At 44.4% G+C, this 27,640-nt stretch overlaps 1 protein-coding gene across 4 annotated transcripts in view; it reads right to left on the bottom strand.

Moving 5' to 3' along the window:
* Positions 1-27,640, bottom strand: part of LOC139407262 (SAM and SH3 domain-containing protein 1-like) — a 310,926-nt gene that overhangs the window by 115,314 nt on the left and 167,972 nt on the right. For 2 of the 4 annotated variants that reach the window (XM_071150892.1, XM_071150893.1), the window contains exon 1: positions 26,802-27,032. The exons of the other annotated variants lie outside the window; for them this stretch is intronic. The gene's annotated coding sequence lies outside the window, so the exon portion shown is untranslated. Of the gene's footprint in view, positions 1-26,801; positions 27,033-27,640 lie in introns of those variants that run through there. 4 annotated transcript variants of the gene reach the window in all.

The following is a 27,640-nucleotide window of genomic DNA, read 5'->3' as shown; positions in this document are numbered from 1 at the left end:
GGCATGTACGCATGTAACAACACGTAGGGAAGCTGACATTGATGTTAACTAAGGAGAGACACCTTATGCTGTCTATACTTTGTCTGCACTAACCATGTACAGTATATGATCAAGTATGTGTGTATTAGATAGTGTGCATAAATTCATGTTCACACACAAGCACATGCACACTTGTTCTGTCTCTCCTAAACCCAGCAGCCCAGCAAACCAGTAGTATATAACCAAAGCATATTTCTGTTAAGCTTCCCAGATTCTCCATGCAGCGTGAGTCCCCTGCGCCATATATTAAGTGATTGTTAGTGTGTGTGTGTGTGTGTGTTACTGGAAATACTAAGATTCCAGTTTGTTCTGTAATCAGGCAAGACCAGTCCAGGGAGACAGAGATACAGTTAAAGTCCAGCATAAGATTGCTTATTAGAATGAGCAGCTAGTCTTTGCACTGTAGAGCTGTGGGAACCAGAATATACTGGTTCCTCAATCCAGTACAAACTAGACTGTGCACAGTGATCACCTCTTTCTATGTCATGCACGGCATGTATGCACGACACACACACATACCACACACACACTTTCCCCCACAGAGTTGATCAGAGTTTAGCTCTATGACAACAGGGCTGTCTGTGACAGATGGTCCAGTCAGTGTGACATTCAGCCAGCAGTGGTGACACACAGCACAGAGCAGGTGTCCATGGTGGTGGTGGTATTACCGCAGGGCAGCCTGGCACTCGACTCACTGATCTGTTCTACAACACTACACTGCACATTACCCATACGGACAGCTATACCACAGACACTGATCGAACTGGGCTGAGGTTAGGGAAACACACTATGTGAAGCCCCTGCTGTTGACAAGGAGAGAAATAAAGGGTGTTTTGTTATTTCCAAGTCTGTAGGCGTATACTCCAACTTTAGCTCAAGGTCAAGCTGACAAATGTAGGCAGCATTTGAGTAAAAACAGCAAATGTTATTTAAATGTATTATCTGTATGTTTCCCATAGGGACATCGAGTAATGTCTCCCTCCTCTGTATGTCTGACTAAGTAGCTCCCCCTTCTGTTGGCCCTTAAGTCCAGCCACCGGCACAAACTACAGCTCTACCCCACAGAGATAGATAGAGGACTCATCTTTCTATCTGTGCCATTATAGTGTCTGTGACAGCATGGGCAGCACCATTGAGACTACAACCCATAGGATTCCTCACCCAGTTGACTACTTTGACTACTTTAAAATGTCAGAAGCATTGTGGAAGTGCTCAATGGCTCTACCCACTAGAGGCCTCTATCATTCTCTATGCTTTTCCCCTATCTCCTCCTAGCGAATACCTGTATCCTGCTGTATGTACGCCAGTTTCATTCAAGGTGAGTTTTACTGTCCCTGAGTCCATTTTATGGGCCTGCAATTCTCAAACTTACACGTGTGTTTTTGTGTGTGTGTTTATCCAGCAGAGGAGGCTGGTGGAAGAAGCTATAGGTGGACAGGCTCGTTGTAATGGCTGGAATGGAATAAATGGAACGGAATCAAACACATCAAACATATGGAAACCAAATGTCTAACTCTGTTCCATTATTTCATTCCAGTCCTATAGCTCCTCCCACCAGCCTCCTCTGTTATTCAGTGTGTTTTAATGGGTTACTGTACTGTAAAGTTAGGGGGTTGGCCAAACAGTAGCCAGTGGGGCATGGTTAATGTTTGTTTTATAGGTCTCTCTCTGGTTTGTGTCGTCCTAGCTAACCACTCTCCCCTGCTCTCCTGATTACTAGCCTACAATAGGGCATCGTAGTGGAAAGCTCTGACTCAACATGAAACTGAAAGATGATCTTTATTGTAAATTACAAACTATCATTATCATTTTAGGGCAAGTCGTCCTTTTAGTCAGCAGCTCAGTCCAAGGTCTGTATAAAAGTACCATTGTTTATTTGTTTATAATAATTCATTTTAGGAGTCTTGGGTGAAGAGAAACTAAAAATGTTCACAAAGTACCACAACTTTTCTGTCTCAGGGCCTGCTCCCTTATCCTTCCCAGTGGAAACTCTGACACGGTGACTTCCCACGTGAAGTAGAAAGCAGGTCTAAATAGGAATGCATCTGAAAATAAATACTATGGTAAGCAGAGGAGAGGATATCAGCTCACTGGGAAGAGATGCCCTATGCCCATCTCTGGGGCTTCTTAAACTCACACATGGAGACACACAGGGAAGTACAAACACACACATATGCAGTGCTATATGACATCAAAGCCAGTTGTGTTGTTTTGTGGTGCAATTCTGTCATCAAATATCATTATAAATCCTCGTTAAGAATTGACTGCATATGAAATGGGTTTCACCCAATCACCAGCACTGTCATAAATATGTACTGTTCCAATCTGCCTATGTGTGATAGGTCAGGTTCAATGTAGATTTATTTGCCTAGCAGCAGCAGCCGGCTTCAGACATGGTTAATGTTTGGTTATATATTAGACGTTAAAATAACTTGTTGCACAGCCAGCCCCGGCCTGCTCTGTGGGCTGTTCTGCTGTAATTACTGTCAGCATTTACACAAAGAAACATACCGTTCATACTGTATATCTCATACACACCACAGGAGGTTGGTGGCACCTTAATTGGGGAGGACGGGCTCGTGGTAATGGCTGGAGCGGAATGAGTGGAACTGTATCAAATACATCAAAAATATGGTTTCAATGTGTTTAATGCCATTTCATTCGTTCCGTTCCGGACATTATTATGAGCCGCCCTCCCCTCAGCAGCCTCCTGTGATACACACTCAGCAATGACAAAAAGACCCCGCCACTCCGGTCTTGCCTAGACAACCAAACACTGCGGCCTCTCCGTCTCTCGTCCTTCCAAACAAACAGAGAAACGCTCTGGTTGCTACAGTGTGTGTGTGTGTGTGTGTGTGTGTGTGTGTGTGTGTGTGTGTGTGTGTGTGTGTGTGTGAGCAGTATCCATCCTAGTGAAAGAGACTCACACCAGAGGATTCCAGAAGAGGAGAGGAGGCATCTCCATATATGTCTGTCTGTCTGCATAAAAACCCAAACTCCACCACACAACACACAAACATACTGCACACTCAGCTCAACAACCACTGACCGCTTTCACTGCTTTCACAAGAATTTGCCCCAATCACAAGCCAATGGATCCTGATTATAGAGGCCCAATCTGAGCCCAGCAGTGGTAGGCAGCATCAAACTAGAAACAAAACAAACAGTACAGCATATACTGAGGGAATTTCCATACTGGCTTCTACAGGTTTGCGCAGATGGAGACACAAGATCAGAAAGCTTAGGCTAGGCTTTGTGCCTGCCAGTCTGTCTTTGCTTGAGCAAACTCCTATTTTCATTGTCATATCAACACGTGTGTTCTATCTGCCTATCTCCAAGGTTACAGAGAGAGCTTGAACCCTTGCTCTGATCATCAACAGGGTCCATGTCAGAAGTGGTTAAATCTGCCTCTGTCATGATAAATCTCTTCTACATGAATGCGTTTCCATTGGCGATGGTTCCCCCTCATTATGAGCTATCGGGAGCCCTGTCTGTCTGAACATCTCACCTATTTAACACAGAGCCATCAGCTACCACAACAGCCCTGTTACATTCGGTCTAGAACTTTCTATCTCTCTCTTTCTCTCTCTCTCTCTCTCTCTCTCTCTCTCTATCTCTCTCTCTCTCTCACTCACTCACTCACTCACTCACTCACTCACTCACTCACTCACTCACTCACTCACTCACTCACTCACTCACTCACACTTACCATCTCTCTCTTTTTTAAACTCACTCTTTCTGTCCCTCTCTCTGTTTCTCTCTCAATCTGTCTCTCTCTCTCTCCCTCTAAGCCCCTGCCTCTTTCACCAGCCCAGTTTTTGGCATAGCAAACATATACCCACACTCACTGACCAGGCTAATTTTCCTAAGGAGTCTAGCAGAACAGTGTGGTCAGTGGTGATTATTGTTGAGGGTTTAATGAGAGAAGAGGCCGCAGGACAAGGGGATACAGCTTCGACCAAATCCCAGGTAATGAGGCTCCTCTCCCTACAGCTGGCCAGCTGCCCCCCTAACCAACTGGAGTTGCTCTGGAGTCCTGCCATCATGACTAAGGACAATTTCTCAGTCCACATATTCGTTTTTTTTGAATATCGAATGAATAAAACTGTATTCATTGATGCTGTATAGCAATTTGAGTTTATTTGCTGTTGGCATTTTGTATTTTTGATCATTTCTGGGGGCTTAAGAACATTCGAACCATGACAGAGACAGACATAGGAGCCATGCTGTCAGGTAAGGAACACTGTCTCCCCCTGTCTTCTCCTGTGTGTCACTGGATAGTCATGGGCTACATCAAGCTGATTGCTAGCCAAATACAGAGAGAGGGAGGCTGAGATGATGGAGGAACGGCTAGAGGGATGAAGGGAGGGAGAATGAGTAAAGGAGGGATGGAGGAGAGATTAGAGGAACCACTAGAATGGAGAGATGGAGAATGAGGAGGGAAGAATCCCTGGAAAGTGTTCTGTGTTGTGGCCTTTGCACGCACGCACACACACACACACACACACACATGCACGCACGCACGCACGCACACACACACACACACACACACACACACACACACACACACACACACTATTTGTGAATTGATTTTTCTGCCGGGGGGCTGGAGCTGTGCACCCTGCTGAAAGCTGAGAGATCCAGGTCCAGGTCCTATGGCTAGGGGGAGCTGGCACCTGGCCCAGCTAAATGAACCATCTCTCTCCACTCTCTTTCCCTTCCACTCTGCACTAGTCCTCCCTTCCTCCGTCCCTCTGTTTCTCCCCTCTCCCTCTCACTCTCTCCCCTCTTTGACTTTGCTCCGAGACAGGATTATGTGAAGGCACAGATCTGGAGAAGGGTACCAAAAAAATCCTATAGCAAGAACACAGTGGTCTCAATCATTCTTAAATGGAAAATATTTGGAACCACCAAGACTCTTTCTAGAGCTGACCGACTGAACAAACAGAGCCATTGGGGGAGGGCCTTGGTCAGGGAGGTGACCAAGAACCCAGTGGTCACTCTGACAGAGCTCTAGAGTTCCTTTGTGGAGATGGGAGATGCTTCCAGAAGGTCAACCATCTCTGCAGGAGTGGCCTCCTCAATAAAAGGCACATGACAGCCCGCTTGAAGCTTACCAAAAGGTACTTAAAGCCTCTCAGACCATGAGAAACAGAATTCTCTGGTCTGATGAAACCAAGATTGAACTCTTTGGCTTGAATGCAAAGCGCCACGTCTGGAGGAAACCTGGCACCATCCCTACAGTGAGGCATGGATGTGGCATCATCATGCTGTGGATATGTTTTTCAACGGCAGGGACGGGGAGACTAGTCAGGATCGAGGCAAAGATGAATGGAGCAAAGTACAGAGTGATCCTTGATGAAAACCTGCTCCAGAGCGCTCAGGACCTCAGACTGGGCCGAAGGTTCACTTTCCAACAGGACAACGACCCTAAGCACACAGTAAAGACAACTCAGGAGTGGCTTGGGGACAAGTCTCTGAATGTCCTTAAGTGGCCCAGCCAGAGCTCGGACTTGAACCAGATCGAACATCCCTGGAGAGACCTGAAAATAGCTGTGCAGCAACGCTCCCCACCCAACCTGACAGAGCTTGAGAGGATCTGCAGAGAGGAATGGGAGAAACTCACCAAATACAGGTTTGGCAAGCTTGTAGTGTCATACACAAGAACACTCAAGGCTGTAATCGCTGCCAAAGGTGCTTCAACAAAGTACTGAGTAAATGGTCCGAATACTTACAGTACCAGTCAAAAGTTTGGACACACATACTCATTCAAGGGTTTTTCTTTATTTTTACTATTTTCTACATTGTAGAATAATAGTGAAGACATCAAAACTATGAAATAACACATATGGAATGATGTAGTAACCAAAAAAGTGTTAAACAAATCAAAATATATTTTATTTCAAAGAGAAAACAACAGTCCATCACTACTTTAAGACATGAAGGTCAGTCAATGCGGAACATTTCAAGAACTTAGTAAAATGTTTCTTCAAGTGCAGTCGCAAAAACCACCACAGGAAAGGAAGACCCAGAGTTACCTCTGCTACAGAGGATACGTTCATTAGAGTTCAAGTATCACACACATCTCAACATCAACTGTTCAGAGGAACTGCGTGAATCAGGCCTTCATGGTCAAATTGCTGCAAAGAAACCACTAATAAAGTACACCAATAAGAAGAAGAGACTTGCTTGGGCCAAGAAACACAAGCAATGGCCATTAGACCGGTGGAAATCTGCCCTTTGGTCTGATGAGTCCAAATTGGAGATTTTTGATTCCAAATGCTGTGTCTTTGTGAGACGCAGAGTAGATGAACGAATGATCTCCTCATGTGTGGTTACCACTGTGAAGCATAGAGGAGGTGTGATGAAGTGAGGGTGCTTTGCTGGTGACACTGTCTGTGATTTACTTAGAATTAAAGGCACACTTAACCAGCATGGCTACCACAGCCATACCATCTGGTTTGCACTTAGTGGGACTATCATTTGTTTTTCATCAGGACAATAACCCAACACACCTCCAGGCTGTGTAAGGGATATTTGACCAAGAAGGAGAGTGATGGAGTGCTGCATCAGATGACTTGGTGTCCAAAATTACCCAACCTCAACCCAATTGAGATGGTTTGGAATGAGTTGGACCACAGAGTGAAGGAAAAGCCGTCAACAAGTGCTCAGCATATTTGGGAACTCCTTCAAGACTGTTGGAAAAGTAATCCAGGTGAAGCTGGATGAGAGAATGCCAAGAGTGTCATCAAGGAAAAGGGTGTCTACTTTGAAGAATCCAAAATACATATTTATTTTTTTATATACTTATTTTGGTTACTACATGATTCCATGTGTGCTATTTCATAGCTTTGATATCTTCACTATTATTCTACAATGTAGAAAATAGTAAAAATAAAGGGGAAAACCCTTGAATGAGTAGGTGTCTCCAAACTTTTGACTGGTACTGTACGTAAATGTGATATTTCAGATTTTGTGTGTAAATTGATGAAAACGTCAAGAGGTCTGAATACTTTCTGAATGTCAAATTTTTGTGGTAATGGAACATTTCTGGGATATTTTATTTCAGCTCATGAAACATGGGACCAACACTTTACATGTTACGTTTATATTTTGTTCATTATATCTGACCCTTTTATAGATGGTATATGTGTCACTGGATAGTCATGGGCTACATCAAGCTGACTGCTAGCCAAATACAGAGAGAGGGAGGCTGAGATGATGGAGGAACGGCTAGAGGGATGAAGGGAGGGAGAATTTCCAAGCATTTCGCTACACTCGCATTAACATCTGCTAACCATGTGTATGTGACAAATAAAATTTGATTTGATTTGATTTAATTGCGTGACATGATAGCATTTTGCAAACCCGCACCCCCCTCACCCCATGATGAATGGTTATGCCCAATTTTGCATCACTACACGCTCCACTGCTTTGATTGGTATAAAGTTAGCTAGAAACCACATGTGTCTATCCAGATAATGAAAAGGCACCCACAAAAGAAAATTTAAGGAACTTATTCACCTTATTTACGAACCCATAAACAAAACAATGTCAGAACGTTCTGTTTTGACTTTCACTGCTGCGTTCTTGCATTAGCCAATAAGATAATAACTTAGAATTCACAACCTTGAGCAAGGAGACTTGTGTGACTTTCCTTTTACATTGTACAGAAATAATGAGGTGAATACTTACACAACATTTGCGGTGTGTATGATCATGAGCAAAGTCATTCTAGTCTATTATTTCACTTCCACTGTGAAAACCATGAGCATGAGCTGACTTGGCTTTGCTGTACCACAGCCGAAGCCTGCCAGCAGCCTACCTACCAAAGATTGCCCATTACAATGTAGAAAAATGCATATCAGCTTTCAATAGTTATCCATATTACCGGAGCTTCATCTTATTATTTGGAACTATTTCTATGGCAGATTTGCTGTGGCAATTTATGGAAGACAGCCAAAAACTTTTGAGATAACAATAAATGGCGAAGTCTAAGATAGGACTGTGGTTTCCATCTGTGGCAAAGTTTTCCTTAAATTAATCCAGCTCCAGAACCAGCCATAGAGCCAGCTGGCTAATCTTTTGAATACAGTGTAGTAAAAAACAGCAACAACCGATAACATTAGCTAGCTGGATTAGGTTAGCAATATAGGTAGCTAGCTAAAAGGAAAGGGGTTACCTAGTCAGTTGTACAACTGAATGCATTCAACTGAAATGTGTCTTCCACATTTAACCCAACCCCTCTGAATCAGAGCTAGATCAGGTTAGCATGCTAGCTAGCTACACTGACAACTGCCAGTGCCCTATTTGTTGTTGTTTATCAACTCCATGTGGAAATTCCCACATAGCCTTCGTCATTCTTCAGAGGTGGATCCTAGATGTGCATTTCCTCTCTAGGACAGGAAATTACATCGAAATAGTGGCGGCAACTTCCTCCTGGGGGTCTCTGTAAATCAAAACTGCTATGCACACAAGTCTCAAGAGTAAGGCATCTCAGCCAGTCTAAACTAGACCTAAACCTTGCCCAGACCAATGCAGCCAAGCCTAAATCCAGCCCTGTTCCAGCCACACCCAGATTGAATGGCTTGAGAGAGGGAGGGAGAAAGAGAATGTGATGGAATCATGCAGGATAGGATGGGGCAGTCCTGGAGCAGCAGCACCCTCTGGGGCTAGGGATAGGAAGTTCAGGAACTAGTCACACAAGTATTTTTTAACCTTTATTTAATTAACTAGGCAAGTCAGTTAAGAACAAAATTCTTATTTACAATGACAGCCTACTGGGGAACAGTGGGTTAATTGCCTTGTTCAGGTGTAAAACAATGTATTTTTACCTTGTCAGTTCAGGAATTTGATCCAGCAACCTTTCAGTTACTGGCCCAACACTCTAACCACAAGGCTACCTGCCTCCCCCAAGCATGAAGTAGAGTGGAAAATAGGGGAGAAGCAGAGTATTGCTGTTCAGTTTACACACCTTACACTTCAGAAACCAGAAAAGCAACATTTGTTGACTTATTCATTGTGGCCACTTGAGCCCCACCCACACAAATACACACACACACACACACACACACACACACACACACACACACACACACACACACACACACACACACACACACACACACACACACACACACACACACACACACACACACACACACACACATTCCGCAGTTTAACATAGTCACGGATGACATTCTTGCTATGAAAGATGGCTGTGGTGTCTCCATTAATGTTTCCATGGTTTGCAGCTGTCGTAGGAAAAGAGAACCATTCAATTCATTTGAGAAATTGCTGTGTTTGGTTGAGTCAGAGGCTGGGGCTGAGGGTTGAGGGGAGGATGGCTGCACCCTGCTCCCTGGCAGAGCTCCATGGAGGCGCTACGGACCAGAGCCCCGTGACTATAGCCTCCTCTACCCCCCTCCTCTTTCTATATAACATCAGCCTCCTCAGCCTCTCCTCTCTTTCTATATAACATCAGCCTCCTCAGTCTCGTCTCTCTTTCTATATAACATCAGCCTCCTCAGCCTCTCCTCTCTTTCTATATAACATCAGCCTCCTCAGTCTCGTCTCTCTTTCTATATAACATCAGCCTCCTCAGCCTCGCCTCTCTTTCTATATAACATCAGCCTCCTCTACCCCCCTCCTCTTTCTATATAACATCAGCCTCCTCTACCCCCCTCCTCTTTCTATATAACATCAGCCTCCTCAGCCTCTCCTCTCTTTCTATATAACATCAGCCTCCTCAGTCTCGTCTCTCTTTCTATATAACATCAGCCTCCTCAGCCTCTCCTCTCTTTCTATATAACATCAGCCTCCTCAGTCTCGTCTCTCTTTCTATATAACATCAGCCTCCTCTACCCCCCTCCTCTTTCTATATAACATCAGCCTCCTCAGCCTCTCCTCTCTTTCTATATAACATCAGCCTCCTCAGTCTCGTCTCTCTTTCTATATAACATCAGCCTCCTCAGCCTCTCCTCTCTTTCTATATAACATCAGCCTCCTCAGTCTCGTCTCTCTTTCTATATAACATCAGCCTCCTCTACCCCCCTCCTCTTTCTATATAACATCAGCCTCCTCAGCCTCTCCTCTCTTTCTATATAACATCAGCCTCCTCAGTCTCGTCTCTCTTTCTATATAACATCAGCCTCCTCAGCCTCTCCTCTCTTTCTATATAACATCAGCCTCCTCAGCCTCTCCTCTCTTTCTACATAACATCAGCCTCCTCAGCCACGCCTCTCTTTCTATATAACATCAGCCTCCTCTACCCCCCTCCTCTTTCTATATAACATCAGCCTCCTCAGCCTCTCCTCTCTTTCTATATAACATCAGCCTCCTCAGCCTCTCCTCTCTTTCTATATAACATCAGCCTCCTCAGCCTCTCCTCTCTTTCTATATAACATCAGCCTCCTCAGCCTCTCCTCTCTTTCTATATAACATCAGCCTCCTCAGCCTCTCCTCTCTTTCTATATAACATCAGCCTCCTCAGCCACGCCTCTCTTTCTATATAACATCAGCCTCCTCAGCCTCTCCTCTCTTTCTATATAACATCAGCCTCCTCAGCCTCTCCTCTCTTTCTATATAACATCAGCCTCCTCTACCCCCCTCCTCTTTCTATATAACATCAGCCTCCTCAGCCTCTCCTCTCTTTCTATATAACATCAGCCTCCTCAGCCTCTCCTCTCTTTCTATATAACATCAGCCTCCTCAGCCTCTCCTCTCTTTCTATATAACATCAGCCTCCTCTACCCCCCTCCTCTTTCTATATAACATCAGCCTCCTCAGCCACGCCTCTCTTTCTATATAACATCAGCCTCCTCAGCCTCTCCTCTCTTTCTATATAACATCAGCCTCCTCAGCCTCTCCTCTCTTTCTATATAACATCAGCCTCCTCAGCCACGCCTCTCTTTCTATATAACATCAGCCTCCTCTACCCCCCTCCTCTTTCTATATAACATCAGCCTCCTCAGCCTCTCCTCTCTTTCTATATAACATCAGCCTCCTCAGCCTCTCCTCTCTTTCTATATAACATCAGCCTCCTCAGCCACGCCTCTCTTTCTATATAACATCAGCCTCCTCTACCCCCCTCCTCTTTCTATATAACATCAGCCTCCTCAGCCTCTCCTCTCTTTCTATATAACATCAGCCTCCTCAGCCTCTCCTCTCTTTCTATATAACATCAGCCTCCTCATATAACATCAGCCTCCTCAGCCTCTCTTTCTATATAACATCAGCCTCCTCAGCCTCTCCTCTCTTTCTATATAACATCAGCCTCCTCAGCCTCTCCTCTCTTTCTATATAACATCAGCCTCCTCTACCCCCCTCCTCTTTCTATATAACATCAGCCTCCTCAGCCTCTCCTCTCTTTCTATATAACATCAGCCTCCTCAGCCTCTCCTCTCTTTCTATATAACATCAGCCTCCTCAGCCACGCCTCTCTTTCTATATAACATCAGCCTCCTCAGCCTCTCCTCTCTTTCTATATAACATCAGCCTCCTCAGCCTCTCCTCTCTTTCTATATAACATCAGCCTCCTCAGCCTCTCCTCTCTTTCTATATAACATCAGCCTCCTCAGCCACGCCTCTCTTTCTATATAACATCAGCCTCCTCTACCCCCCTCCTCTTTCTATATAACATCAGCCTCCTCAGTCTCGTCTCTCTTTCTATATAACATCAGCCTCCTCAGCCTCTCCTCTCTTTCTATATAACATCAGCCTCCTCAGCCACGCCTCTCTTTCTATATAACATCAGCCTCCTCAGCCACGCCTCTCTTTCTATATAACATCAGCCTCCTCTACCCCCCTCCTCTTTCTATATAACATCAGCCTCCTCAGCCTCTCCTCTCTTTCTATATAACATCAGCCTCCTCAGCCTCTCCTCTCTTTCTATATAACATTAGCCTCCTCAGCCTCTCCTCTCTTTCTATATAACATTAGCCTCCTCAGCCTCTCCTCTCTTTCTATATAACATCAGCCTCCTCAGCCTCTCCTCTCTTTCTATATAACATCAGCCTCCTCAGCCTCTCCTCTCTTTCTATATAACATCAGCCTCCTCAGCCACGCCTCTCTTTCTATATAACATCAGCCTCCTCTACCCCCCTCCTCTTTCTATATAACATCAGCCTCCTCAGCCTCTCCTCTCTTTCTATATAACATCAGCCTCCTCAGCCTCTCCTCTCTTTCTATATAACATCAGCCTCCTCAGCCTCTCCTCTCTTTCTATATAACATTAGCCTCCTCAGCCTCTCCTCTCTTTCTATATAACATCAGCCTCCTCAGCCTCTCCTCTCTTTCTATATAACATCAGCCTCCTCAGCCACGCCTCTCTTTCTATATAACATCAGCCTCCTCAGCCTCTCCTCTCTTTCTATATAACATCAGCCTCCTCAGCCTCTCCTCTCTTTCTATATAACATCAGCCTCCTCTACCCCCCTCCTCTTTCTATATAACATCAGCCTCCTCAGCCTCTCCTATATAACAAGTCACTGTAAATTCTATAAACAATGTATGCCAAATCATACATCATTAAACACTTATATCGTCAATGTCTACAGGGAGAATGCTATCAGTTTCAGAATAGGTAGACTTCTTCAGAAACCAATACTACAACCATACTGAACCCCTCTTTAATCAAAACCCTACTGAACCCCTCTTTAATCAAATGCCTACGGAACCCCTCTTTAAGCATACCCCTACTGAACCCCTCTATAATCAAACCCTTACTGAGCCCCTCTATAATCAAACCTCTACTGAACCCCTCTTTAATCAAACGCCTACTGAACCCCTCTATAATCAAAGCTGTTCTTCTTTGTGTCTGACTGTCTGTCAAAGGGAGAGGTTTAGTCGTGTTGTGTTGGCGATGTGATCCCCATGGAGGTGGTGGGGGTTAGCTCCGGAGCTCTAGCCAAGATAGGGAGCCCCAGGCCAGATACTGACTGTGAGAAAGTCCTGATGCTGCGAGCTGGCCCCCGCTGATATGGGTCCCCTGGGACCCTCCGGTGCCGAGGTCATCATCCCCCCCTCACTCTCACTAGTCATATATCACTGCATGACATCACCGCGGATACACACAGGCCCGTTACCATGGGCAACAAAAACAGGAAAAGCTTGTGTACTGCTGGGTCTGACTTAGGGTGGAGTGTGGATGTTCTGAGAGGAGATGAGACCAGACAATAGAGATCCAATGATCAGACAATAGAGATCCATTGTATCCCAACAAAACATTAAACCCTGCTTGCTGTAAAAGACTCTACTTTCCTTCTCCCTAGTTCCCTTATGAGGAATAAGGATGGACATGGGACATTTGTGGTTCTGCAGTAATGTGTCCCGTGTAGCTTAGTCCCATGTGGCTCAGTTGGTAGAGCTTGTCAGTGGGTTTGATTCCCATGGGGGACCAATACAAAAAAATATTAAAATGTATGCACTCACTACTGTAGCTCGCTCTGTGTGTAATCATGGCTGTGTGGTTCTCCACACACACATTACAGTATAATCTGTGAGTGATATGTTTCACTGCCCAGGTAACATCACTAATCCTCTCATCTCAACGTGATTTCTGACCTGCTAATATACTACCATTTAATTCCACCGCAGGTCCCTTTTGTAGGCCTACTTGCCCTCTGACATGTTTAAATATCAATGTAATAAGCTTTTCATTTCAGCCTCTACACAAGCCACATCAATCCAGAAAAAGGAAATGGCTTCAGAGCTGTTATCAAAATAAATAGCCAAGGGGGGTGTGGTGATAGCGTTGGGAGAGGGGAAGGTAAACAGCTTGGTTTAATTGGATACTGTGTTACTGTGTGTGTCATCCTGACCAACACACAGAGGCAGCCAGGCATCACACACAAACACAGTGCACAGGGAACATACCTACCTACAGCCATTTTTTCCTCACTTTCATCCTTGACTTTCATCCCTGATCAGAACGAAGGATGACCATTTTTTTCCTAAAGGATTGGTCTGATTGGTCTGGTCAGGATGGGTTTGGTTTGTGATGTCATGGTGAAATGACCATGACATCTGACCATTAAATCTCTATGACTGGGCAGAGTGTGAAGAAGGACGTTGTGGTGACATGATAGTCCTAACAAAGGCCCAGACAGACAGGACGCAGACAGGATGGGTTGTTACTGCAGATCCATTTACTCTAACAAAGACATCATAGAAGCCAATTCATGTTAGTATGCTCACAAAATCCAAAATAAACTAGAGGAAAATGGCTTTCCCCCCTGCTTCTGTGTTACACATTGGGAAATTCAATTCCCTACTCTCCCTTGTAACAACATGACTGCATCTCTCACAAAAGAAGACATAAAGTGTACATAAACTATTATAAAGATTATTTGTGTGCATGTTGAAAGATTTTAATGGGGGATACGTGCTACAGTATCCAGGATTCTACAACTTCTACTGTATTCTGATTTATTTCACCTATAGCATCCAGGATTCTGCAACTTCTGATTTATTTCACCTACAGCATCCAGGATTCTACTGTATTCTGATTTATTTCACCTACAGCATCCAGGATTCTACAACTTCTACTGTATTCTGATTTATTTCACATACAGCATCCAGGATTCTACTGTATTCTGATTTATTTCACCTACAGCATCCAGGATTCTACTGTATTCTGATTTATTTCACCTACAGCATCCAGGATTCTACAACTTCTACTGTATTCTGATTTATTTCACATACAGTATCCAGGATTCTACAACATTCTGATTTATTTCACATACAGTATTCAGGATTCTACAACTTCTACTGTATTCTGATTTATTTCACCTACAGTATCCAGGATTCTACAACTTCTACTGTATTCTGATTTATTTCACATACAGCATCCAGGATTCTACAACTTCTACTGTATTCTGATTTATTTCACCTACAGTATCCAGGATTCTACAACTTCTACTGTATTCTGATTGATTTCACCTACAGTATCCAACAACTTTTTATTTGATTTTATTTATCCGTTATTTTACCAGGTAAGTTGACTGAGAATACATTCTCATTTGCAGCAACGACCTGGGGAGAGGAGGGGGATGAATGAGCCAATTGTAAACTGGGGATTATTAGGTGACCGTGATGGTTTGATGGCCAGATTGGGAAATTAGCTAGGACACCAGCGTTAACACCCCTACTCTTACGATAAGTGCCATGGGATCTTTAATGACCTCAGAGAGTCAGGACACCCGTTTAACGTCCCATCCGAAAGACAGCACCCTACACAGGGCAGTGTCCCCAATCACTGCCCTCAGGCATTGAGATATTTTTTAGACCAGTGTAGGGTGCTGTCTTTCGGATGGGACGTTAAACGGGTGTCCTGACTCTCTGAGGTCATTAAAGATCCCATGGCACTTATCGTAAGAGTAGGGGTGTTAACGCTGGTGTCCTAGCTAATTTCCCAATCTGGCCATCAAACCATCACGGTGCCTCCTACTGGCCCTCCAACACCACTTCCAGCAACATCTGGTCTCCCATCCAGGGACTGACCAGGACCAACCCTGCTTAACTTCAGAAGCAAGCCAGCAGTGGTATGCAGGGTGGTATGCATTCTACTGTATTCTGATTTATTTCAAATACAGTACCAGTCAAAGGTTTGGACATACCTACTCATTCAAGGGTTTCTCTTTATGTTTACTATTTTCTAAATTGTAGAATAATAGTGAAGACATCAAAACTAAGAAATAACACATATGGAATCATGTAGTAACCAAAAAAGTGTTAAACAAATCAAAATATATTTTAGATTTTAGATTCTTTAAAGTAGCCAACCTTTGCCTTGATGACAGCTTTGCACACTCTTTGCATGCTCTTCTTCTCTTCTTGCGATATCAAAGGGATGTTTTGTGCACCCGGATACAGGTGTTATCTGAATTTCAGCGCAACTGGATAGTTTTCGTGTTTTGGGATCTCTTGTCGTATCCCCACAATATTCCCACAGCCTAAATAAATGTTTTTGGAACTTTTAAAGAACAGACAACGTTCTTGGAACATCAGTTGAATGCTTTTTTGCACCCTAAAATAAACATTGTAGAATAATCAGCACAACTGGACAGTTTTGGGGTTTTGTGAACATATATTTTGTGATTTCCCCATGTTGTTCTCACTAGACTGTTCCCACAACCTAATGAAACATTCTGGGAACCTTTTAAAAAACATATTAAATGTGTTCTAGGAACATTCTGGCAACAACAGGCAAATATTTAATATAAACATTCTATAATCAGCACCTCAAATGGACAGTTTTGTGTTAGGAGAACATTTTCTGCGACCTAACAAATGTTCAGGGTACTTTAACAGAATCAATTTTGGCTTGCTGGGAGTCCTCTGACCCCCACCGTATGGCTTGGCAATAGCCTGGACTGGAATGTCATTACCTAATTGGAACCAAGTGCAGCTCCGAGCAGAGCGGTCATAACTCCCATTGCCAAGCTCACAAAAGCCTCATGGTAACATGCTTCATAAGCCCACAGTGGGACACTCAGCAAACACACTGGTGTTTTCTACAGATATGCTAGACAGCTGGTGTTGATGGAGACCTCAGCAGAGTGTTTGAGAGTGAACACACTCTCAGAAGTGAGTGTGAGGGAGTGTCACACACACATGAATATGTGGCTCCTCTGGGACTTGGGAGTTGAAACCCAGAGAGGGACATTGACAGAGTTACTGATCGGCACAGGCTTTGGCTATTGCCTTGATGACGGATGGCATTCTTGACTAGTTTGATGCGTTGATGAGAGAAGTGACATAGGAACCTTGGGTTAAAGCTTCTATTTAACAACACAGAGGTGATGCTGATGACAGAAGACATGCCCTGACTAAGCACTTTAGAGAGAGAGAGAGAGAGAGAGAGAGTGAGAGAGAGAGAGAGCGAGAGAGAGAGAGAGAGAGAGAGAGAGTGTGTGTGTGTGTGTGTGTGTGTGTGTGTGTGTGTGTGTGTGTGTGTGTGTGTGTGTGTGTGTGTGTGTGTGTGTGTGTGTGAGGCAGTATGTGTGTGTGCTCAGATAACAGAGCTAGGGAGATAAAAACACAGGTCAGAGATGAAAACATGAGTCAAATTTTAGACGCTATGCTGAAGACATGATATATCTGCCCTATAATAAGAAAGGATGGATGGAGGAGAGGAGAGGAGAATGGATGGAAAGATAGAGGAATAACTCCAATGTGATCCACATATAATTCATCGAGTCATCTGTTCTCTACGTGTTTTGCTATACTTAAAATAGACTAAAGGGATTTCTTTTGAATAAACTTGTTCCTGTTATTGCATATGATTATAGTCCAACGTGTTAACCCATCCTTTTTGCATAAAGTCAGTAGAATTCATAGACACGTGGCTGTATTTATTTTTATTTTAATTTTTTTTTGAATTTTACCCCTTTTTCTCCCCAATTTCATGGTATCCAATTGTTGTAGTAGCTACTATCTTGTCTCATTGCTACAACTCCCGTATGGGCTCGGGAGAGACGAAGGTTGAATGTCATACGTCCTCCAATACACAACCCAACCAGCCGTACTGCTTCTTAACACAACGCGCATCCAACCCGGAAGCCAGCCGCACCAATGTGTCAGAGGCTACACCCTGCACCTGGCTACCTTTGGCTAGCGCCCGGCCCGCCACAGGAGTCGCTGGTGCGCGATGAGACAAGGAGCGCCCTACCGACCAATCCCTCCCTAACCCGGACGACGGACCTACCGGTCGCGGCCGGTTACGACAGAGCGCGAACCCAGGGACTCTGATGGCACAGCTGGCGCTGCAGTACAGCGCCCTTAACCACTGCGCCACCCGGGAGGCCTTGGCTGTATTTTCAAAGATGCCCTTGAGAGATGTAGCCTCCTGTTAACAATGAAAAGTAGTTTACAGTATTTTATGTTTTAGATACAGTAAACGTGGCTGTGTACATAGTATGCGTTTTTTCTCCTTCAAGTTTCAAATTTTAATGTCACCTGCACAAGTACAGTGAAATGCCTTTCTTGCAAACTCTAAACCCAACAATGCAGTAATCAATATCAATGTAGTACTAAAAATAACATAAGGTTGAACAAAAATACACGAGAAATACTGTTCAGGAGCCTGTTAGTGTCAGACTTGATGCACTGATACCTCTTGCCATGCAGAGGCAGAGAGAAAAACCTATGGCTTGGGTGGCTGGAGTCTTTAACGCTTTTCCGGGCCTTCCTTTCACACCGCCTGATATGGAGGTCCTAGATGGCAGCGAGCCTGGCCCCAGTGATGTACTGTAGTATCTCCACCACCCTCTGTAGCACCATGCGATTGAGGGTGGTGCTGTTGCCATACCAAGCAGTGATGCAGCCAGTCAAGGTGCTCTCAATGGTGCAGCTGTATAACTTTTTGAGGACTTGAAGGCCCATGCCAAACCTTTTCAGCCTCCTGAGGGGGAAGAGGTGCTGTCGTGCCTCCATCACGACTGTGCGTGTGTGTGTGGATCGATTTAAGTCCTTAGTGATTTGGACACTGAGGAACTTGAGGCTCTCGACCCACTCCACCGTAGCCCTGTCGATGTGGATTGGGCACATAGGCTGTGACTTACTTAGAATGACATACAAATTAAACGAACAATTACTTATTAGTGCCTTTGAATTCATCAGTCTGTGGCTTCAGGATGATGCGATGATGTCTGGAGAGAAGGCCAGCAGCGGAGAATATCCTCTCCACACTTGCAGAGCCACTGGGTGTGCTAAACACCCTTTTGGCCACTTGCCAGGCTGGGCAGAGATGCAGAGTTGTTTTTAAAATGATCTTTCTATAGGTAGGCCGAAAGGTTTTTAAGCAAAATAACCCAATCAATACGGAAAGCTTCTTGAAAGTGGGAATATGCCAGGCAACTATGGACTATTGTATAGATAATAGAACAAAAATGAACAAAACATTTGAGATCAGATTTTTTTTTTATGCATACTTAGTGTTTATACTTTGCTACAATGACACACTTAGTTATCTACCCACCTCGTTCCTTTCTGTTAGCATGTGTATGTAGTAAATACACCATCGTGCTTTCAGGATAAGTGTCTTTTCAGATTCCACTATGATTCTTTAGACACTACATCACCACACTCCCTCTCTTGCTGTTGGTCCTCATCTTTATAAGTCACCTTGATTTTGTGTGTTTTATCAGTTTCTTTATGAAAATATTTAGTGAACTCCATGACAGTAACTAAAGCAAGGGGCTATAGCAGCACACAAGTAGACTACAAATGCATATTTGGCCGGGCATGCCCTGAGCTCGTGAAGTGAGCACTACTGGCGGCAGGGTAGCCTAGTGGTTAGAGCGTTGGACTAGTAACCGGAAGGTTGCAAGTTCAAACCCCCGAGCTGACAAGGTACAAATCTGTCGTTCTGCCCCTGAACAGGCAGTTAACCCACTGTTCCCAGGCCGTCATTGAAAATAAGAATTTGTTCTTAACTGACTTGCCTGGTTAAATAAAGGTAAAATAAAATAAAAAATAAAAAACTGGAGCGAAATTGAAGTGGGCGCTCCAGCCTTTGGGAATCTCGCTCTGCGCTCCAGGCTCTGCGCTCCAGCCTTTGGGAATCTCGCTCTGCCTCCAGCCTTTGGGAATCTCGCTCTGTGCTTCAGCCTTTGGGAATCTCGCTCTGTGCTTCAGCCTTTGGGAATCTCGCTCTGCGCTCCAGCCTTTGGGAATCTCGCTCTGTGCTCCAGTCTTTGGGAATCTCGCTCTGCCTCCAGCCTTTGGGAATCTCGCTCTGCGCTCCAGCCTTTGGGAATCTCGCTCTGCGCTCCAGCCTTTGGGAATCTCGCTCTGCGCTCCAGTCAAATGGAAAATATTGATACACATGGGACACTGTTGAGTGTTGAAAAACCAAGGAGCGCTGCAGTTCTTGGCACAAACTGGTGCGCCTGGCACCTACTACCATACCCTGTTCAAAGGCACTGACATTTTTGTCTTTCCCATTCAGCCCCAGAATGGCGCACACACACACATGTCTCAATTGGTCTTAGTATTTTATTATGATCCCCATTAGCTGTTGTGAAAGCAGCAGCTACTCTTCCTGGGGTCCAACACAAAACATAAAACATGACATGATACAGAACATTAACAAAGAAGAACAGCTCAAGGACAGAACTACATACAGTTGAAGTCGGAAGTTTACATACACTTAAGTTGAAGTCATTAACACTCTTTTTTCAACCACTCCACAAAATTCTTGTTAACAAACTATAGTTTTGGCAAGTCGGTTAGGACATCTACTTTGTGCGTGATGCAAGTAATTTTTCCAACAATTGTTGAGTGACAAATTATTTCACTTATAATTCACTGTATAACAATTCCAGTGTGTCAGAAGTTTACATACACTAAGGTGACTGTGCCTTTAAACAGCTTGGAAAATTCCAGAAAATTACGTCATGGCTTCAGAAGCTTCTGATAGGCTAATTGACATAAATTGAGTCAATTAGTACCTGTGGATGTATTTCAAGGCCTATCTTCAAACTCAGTGCCTCTTTGCTTGATGGGAAAATCAACAGAAATCAGCAAAATAACTGTAGACCTCCACAAGTCAGGTTCATCCTTCTGAGCAATTTCCCCCAATTTTTATTTATTTTTTAACCTTTATTTAACTAGGTAAGTCAGTTAAGAACAAATTCTTATTTTCAATGACAGCCTAGGAACAGTGGGTTAACTGCCTGTTCAGGGGCAGAACGACAGATTTGTACCATGTCAGCTCGGGATTTGAACTTGCAACCTTGCGGTTATGAGTCCAACGCTCTAACCACTAGGCTACCCTGCCTGAAGGTACCACGGTCATCTGTACAAACAATAGTACGCAAGTATAAACACCATGGGTCCACGCAGCCATCATACCGCTCAGGAAGGAGACACGTTATGTCTCCTAGAGATGAACGTACTTTGGTGCGAAAAGTGCAAATCAATCACCGAACAACAGCAAAGGACCTTGTGGAGATACTGGAGGAAACAGGTACAAAAGTATCTATATCCACAGTAAAATGAGTCCTATATCGACATAACCTGAAAGGCCGCTCAGCAAGGAAGAAGCAACTGCTCCAAACCCGCCATAAAAAAGCCAGACTATGGTTTGCAACTGCACATGGGGACAAAGATTGTACTTTTTGGAGAAATGTCCTCTGGTCTGATGAAGAAAAAAAAAATAGAACTGTTTGGCCATAATGACCATCGTTGAGTTTGGAGGAAAAAGGGGGAAACTTGCAAGCCGAAGAATACCATCCCAACCGTGAAGCATGTGGGTGGCAGCATCATGTTGTGGGAGTGCTTTGCTGCAGGATGGACTGCTGCACTTCACAAAATAGACAGCATCATGAGAAAGGAAAATTATGTGGATATACTGAAGCAACATCTCAAGACATTAGTCAGGAAGTTAAAGCTTGGTCGCAAATGGGTCTTCCAAATGGACAATGACCCAAAGCATACTTCCAAAGTTGTGGCAAAATGGCTTACTGACAACAAAGTCAAGGTATTGGAGTGGCCATCACAAAGCCCTGACCTCAAACCTATAGAAAATGTGTGGGCAGAATTAAAAAAGTGTGTGCAAGCATGGAGGCCTACAAACCTGACTCAGTTACACCAGCTCTGTCAGGAGGAATGGGCTAAAATTCACCCAACTTATTGTGGGCATCTTGTGGAAGGCTACCCAAAACATTTGACCCAAGTTAAACAATTTAAAGGCAATGCTACCAAACACGAATTGAGTGTATGTAAACTTTTGACCCACTGGGAATGTGATGAAAGAAATAAAAGCATAAATCATTCTCTCAAAGAAAAAAATGGCACACGTAGCCTACATGCACACAAACTATCTAGGTCAAATAGGGGAGAGGCGTTGTGCCGTGAGGTGCTGCTTCATCTGTTTTTTTAAACTATGCTTGTTCTGGATTTGGGGACTGAGAAAAGACCCCTAGTGGCATGTCTGGTGGGGTAAGTGTGTGTGTCAGAGCCACCATCCCTAGAAGTTCAGCATCCCGGAGTCGCCTCTTCACTGTTGACGTTGAGACTGGTGTTTTGCAGGTACTATTTAATGAAGCTGCCAGATGAGGACTTGTGAGGCGTCTGTTTCTCCAACTAGACACTCTAATCTACTTGTCCTCTGGCTCAGTTGTGCACCAGGGCCTCCCACTCCTCTTTCTATTCTGGTTAGAGTCCGTTTGCTCTGTTTTGTGAAGGGAGTAGTAGACAGTGTTGTACGAGATCTTCAGTTTCTAGGTAATTTCTCGCATGGAATAGCCTTCATTTCTCAGATCAAGAATAGACTGATGAGTTTCAGAAGAAAGTTATTTGTTTCTGGCCATTATGAGCCTGTAATCGAACCCACAAATGCTGATACTCAACTAGTCTAAAGAAGGCCAGTTTTATTGCTTCTTTAATCAGTACAACAGTTTTCAGCTGTGCTAACATAATTGCAAAAGGGTTTTCTAATGATCAATTAGCCTTTTAAAATGATACACATGGATTAGCTAACACAATGTGCCATTGGAACACAGGATTGATGGTTGCTGATAATGGGCCTCTGTATGTAGATATTCCATTAAAAACTACACTGTATTTCTCATCAATTTGATGTTATTTTAATGCACCAAAAATGTGCTTTTCTTTCAAAAACAAGGACATTCCTCAGTGACCCCAAACTTTTGAATGGTAGTGTATATGGTTGAATCATCAGCAGACATGAACACAGTCTTTGTTCAAGCAGGTCATTGATAAAAATAGAAAAGCGTAGAGGGCCTAGAGAGCTACCCTGCGGCAGAAAACACCCTACATATTTGACATTAGAGAGGCTTCGCTTAAAGAAAACACTCTGAGTTCTATTAAAACACTCTGAGTTCTATTAGATAGATAGCTCTGAATCCACGATAATGGCAGAAGTATTCTCAGCAACATGTTATGGTCAATAATATCGATGCTGCACTGAAATCTAACAGTATAGCTCCCACAATCTTCTTATTATCAATATCTTACAACCAATCATCAGTCATTTGTGTCAGTGTTGAGTGTGCTTCTCTATAAGCATGCTGAAAGTCTGTTGTCAATTTGTTTACAGAAAAATAGCACATTTTTTTCCAACAGTTTGCTAAGAGCTGGCAGCTTTATCACTTTTGGGTGTAAAGAAAAGGTGTTCTTAATGTCTTGTATACTCAATGTACTGGGGGCGCACACACACACACACACACACACACACACACACACACACACACACACACACACACACACACACACACACACACACACACACAAGCCTGAACAGATATGTAGCCTAGCAGTTAAGAGCGTTTGGCCAGTATTCTGAAAGGTCACTGGTTCGAATCCCAGAGCCAACTAGGTGAAAAGTCTGTTGATGTGCCCTTGAGCAAGGCAGTTAACCCTAATTGCTCCTGTAAGTCGCTCTGGATAAAATAATCTGCTGAATGTAACAAGAGGCCCACAAGAAAAAAGCAGTAACACATGTACATATGGAGTTGAGAAAAGACTGTCAAACAACCCCCGTGTGGGCGTTAATGTAATGAGGGATGGTGTTCACCGTCTCTCTCTTCTCTTGCTCCACAGACACGACTGGGGGATCATATACAGTCACATGATCGGTGGTGTGACGGAGCAGAAAGGCTGCAGCAGATGTTACAAAGGTTTCCTCACTTCCTCTGTAAAACTGGGGGTCCAGGCAGGACATGCCGAACGTGTTGGTAGTGTGGGGCGGTGGAGCTGTACCCTGGCCTGGCACAGACCAGTGGATAGTTAGTTATACAGAGCTGGGCTGTTGAAACAAAGCACAGGGCTTTCTGCTGTTGGCACAGTAATAGGGAGCTGAAGCTTTGAATACAGCACCCAGGCTCTACACTGGAATCTCTGTCTTTTCATTAACGGATTCCATTCTGTTCGAAATCCCATCACTGTGCATACCATACAACGCAAAGGGATTGACGTGTGTGTGTGTGCATCCATGTGTGTGTGTGTGTGTGTGTGTGTGTGTAGCTGCTCTGCTGATGGTATGACTGCATGACGGAGGGGATAGGCAGAACAAAGAGGCTCACAGGGTTAGGATCAGCCATTGCAGGGCACATTGTAGAGACAGGGAAGTGTTGGCTTTGTAAAGCTAATGCTAAGCGGATCCTCTGCAGAGCTCACATCTGGCCCGTCCACGTCTATTAGGTAGACACATCCACAACACACTGACTGACAGGCAGACAGGCAGGCCATGAGTCTCCATTTGTTTCATCCACAACAAAGTCTACTTTAAACAAGTCAACAAATCCCAAATGTCCACCAGCCCTGAGAGAGAAATGGTCTCTAGTCTACACGAGCTGACGTGTCTCATGAGAATTGGGCTCAGAGGTCTATCTCTATAGCAACGCTTTGACAGACTACTAGAGAATAAAGACGACAAAGTAGAGAATAAAGAGGAGAAAAACAGAGAGAAAGAGATGGGGAGGGAGAGAGAATCTAGGGGAGAAAGACAGTCTGTCTGACTGGCAGAGACAGCTACTACAGCGAGAGAGAGAAAGAGAGAGAGAAAGAGAGTGAGAAAGAGAGAGAGGGCTTTGACGGCTGAAACTCCATTAATTACCTCCCAGGCAGAGAAGACCAGAACAGAACAGAGGAGCCCTTCCTTCACATCACTGTGCCAACTCACTACAATCTACCTCCAGACCCCCCTCGGGCCATGGGTAGCTCCATCCCGGTGCCAACAATATACCTCCCTCTCTGCCTGTAGGTAGCTGATTTAGCCTGTCAGTTGTTCCTGTGAGCTTCCCCTGCCTCCCCTCGATGAGAACTCCGAGCTAAAGAGCTCAAATCAAGCCTGTTTGTTCAGCTCTATTTCTGTCTATGTCTCTGTCTATTTCTTTGTTCTGAAGGCTCTTTGTCCATGGATTCAGATATCCTTCATACAGAACATTACACACTGGGTCTGGGTCTGGGTCTGGTTCTGGGTCTGGGTCTGGGACTGGGTCTGGGACAGTACAATACAATAAAGCAGGCCTGCTCGGGGATCTACCTTGGTAGGTTTTTGGCTCCATACCTCCTTCCCTCCTGTATCGCTCCTTCCCCTCTTTCCCCTCCCTCCCTCCGCTCCCTTGTTTCTTGTCAGCTGACCGCTGTTCCAGATGCCGGCTCCAGAGATCCGGACAGGAAGAGAAACAGAGGGAGAGAGAGAAAGAGAGAGAGAGAGAAAGAGAGGGAGAGAGAGAAAGAGAGGTGGAGAGAGAAAGAGATAGAGAGAGAAAGAGAAAGAGAGGGAGAGAGAGAAAGAGAGGGAGAGAGAGAAATAGAGATAGAGAAGAGAGAGAAAGAGAGGGAGAGGGAGAAAGGGAGAGAGAATGTGGAGAGAGAATATAGAGCTCCACACTCCCTCAGCAAAACAGCTATTTGTCAAAGCCCCTCACCTCCAAACACACACTCACACACACACTGAACAATGGCACTCCTCTAGTGAACAAGGACAGACCGTGTCTATGTGTGTGTATGCTTATTTGAGTGTGTTTCTATGTTGTGTGTGTGTATGTTTCTCACTCTGTGTGTGTGTGTGTGCATTGGTGTCAGTGTGGTGGTGTTGTGTGAGTGTGTGTGTTTCTAGAGATGTGTGTGTGTGTGTGTTTGTGCTTGTCCGGAAGAAGAGGAGATCAATAAACAGCCGCGAGGCTCAGATTCAGTGCTGATATGTAGCACGATTCTTTATTTGGGTCTTTGCTGGGAGCAAGGCTTTGTTCTCACTCAATGGAAAAGGAAATCAATAGAGGCTTCAGAGGCTGATGATAAATAGTAATGGATCCTGATCCCTTCATCCATCTCTCTCTCTCTTCATCCCTCTCTCTCTATCTGTCTGTCTGGCTCCAGAGAAGACATGTGAGGCACCACTCACCCTGTCATGTACTGGAGAACGAAGGAGTAAAGGACTAATTATGGCTAATGGAGGCAGACACACACACACGTATAGATACACACACACACACGTATAGATACACACACACACACATAGATGCACATACACACACATGTATAGATGCACACACACACACACACTTATTGACACACACACACACACACACACACACACACTCACACACACACACACACACACACACACACACACACACACACACACACACACACACACACACACACACACACACACACACACACACACACACACACATATAGATGCACATACACACACATGTATAGATGCACACACACACACACACTTATTGACACACACACACACACACACACACACACACACACACACACACACACACACACACACACACACACACACACACACATGTATAGACACACACACGCAGGAAGGCAGGCAGTGACCAGGAGACGCACACACGCACAAGCAAACATACACACACACACACAGCGCATGGAGCAGTGCAGTGAGAATCAGCTAGCATCGTGACTCAGCAGCATCAGTCAGTCAATCAGAAAGTGGAGGAGGGCTGGCATGCTTCAGTTAAAATACCAGCTCAGCCAACAATAATCTCATTACAACTCAGTTACACTCACCATGAAACGCCTTATGTATGTCTGAAGCAAAAATGTCTCAATGTTATAACACAAGACCTCATAGTGACTTAACTCCTCTGGTGGGTTCTCTTTCACTTTGTTCACAACTCTTAAATTATATTATTTCTCCATCCAAAGCATTTAAATCTTTGACAATACAAATACATGAAACAAGATACGATTTCCCCTGAAATTAAATGAAAGAAAGACCAAAACAGGATACAAGTACTCACCACTATAATAGAGCCGCGGACAGTCTAACAGAGCCACGAACTGTCCAAGTGTTTCAGAGGAAATTATCTGTAACTGTCCTGCTAACTGTGTGTACCTCTTTCAGAGTATGAGGAACAAGTAGAGTACAGTAGACTAGGCTAGCTACATGCTAGGCTAGGCTAATTCTTCCTTTAACTCAGCCACTCTCTCCCTTTCACTGTATCTTTACCCCCACTGTCTGTTTATCTTTTCCTCTCTCTCTCTCTCTCTCTCTCTCTCTCTCTCTCTCTCTCTCTCTCTCTCTCTCTCTCTCTCCCTCTCTCTCATTCTCTCTCTCTCTCTCTCTCTCCCTCTCTCTCCCTCTCCCTCTCTCTCTCACAGCTTAAAGCCCAGAGTGGGACGTCCCCTCTCTTCTCCTCTCCTCTCCTCTCTCCGAGGTCCGGTCCAGTAAGTGTGACTAGTGTTTTCCTGTTGTAACACAGAAAGAGAGGGCCCCACCTAGAAACTAAAAACTGATCTAGGGCCAGCTCCTCCCACAGCCCAGCTGGCTGCTGTGTGCTAGGAACTGACTGGGGCAGCCTGCCACAAACTCATATTGAGTCCTTTGTCTGTCATGGAATCACAACCAAATTACAGGGCTCTTCAAGTTCTTGCTTCCAACTATCCAACTCTCTCTCTCTCGTTCATTTTCTCCCTCTCCTTCTCCCTCTCTCTCTCTTACTCCCTCTCTCCTTTGGCGTTCATTTTTAATAAGGCGCTCATTTTTAAATAGCCAAGATTCAGCTAAAAGCAACACTCATTTAAATGAGACACTCAGTGAGATTAAGGTTTGAATGAGTCACTCAGGGAGGTTAAGGTT

This window comes from Oncorhynchus clarkii, chromosome 4, assembly GCF_045791955.1.
Source record: "Oncorhynchus clarkii lewisi isolate Uvic-CL-2024 chromosome 4, UVic_Ocla_1.0, whole genome shotgun sequence".
Lineage (NCBI taxonomy): Eukaryota > Metazoa > Chordata > Actinopteri > Salmoniformes > Salmonidae > Oncorhynchus > Oncorhynchus clarkii.
This window is presented reverse-complemented; position numbering and strand designations above follow the sequence as displayed.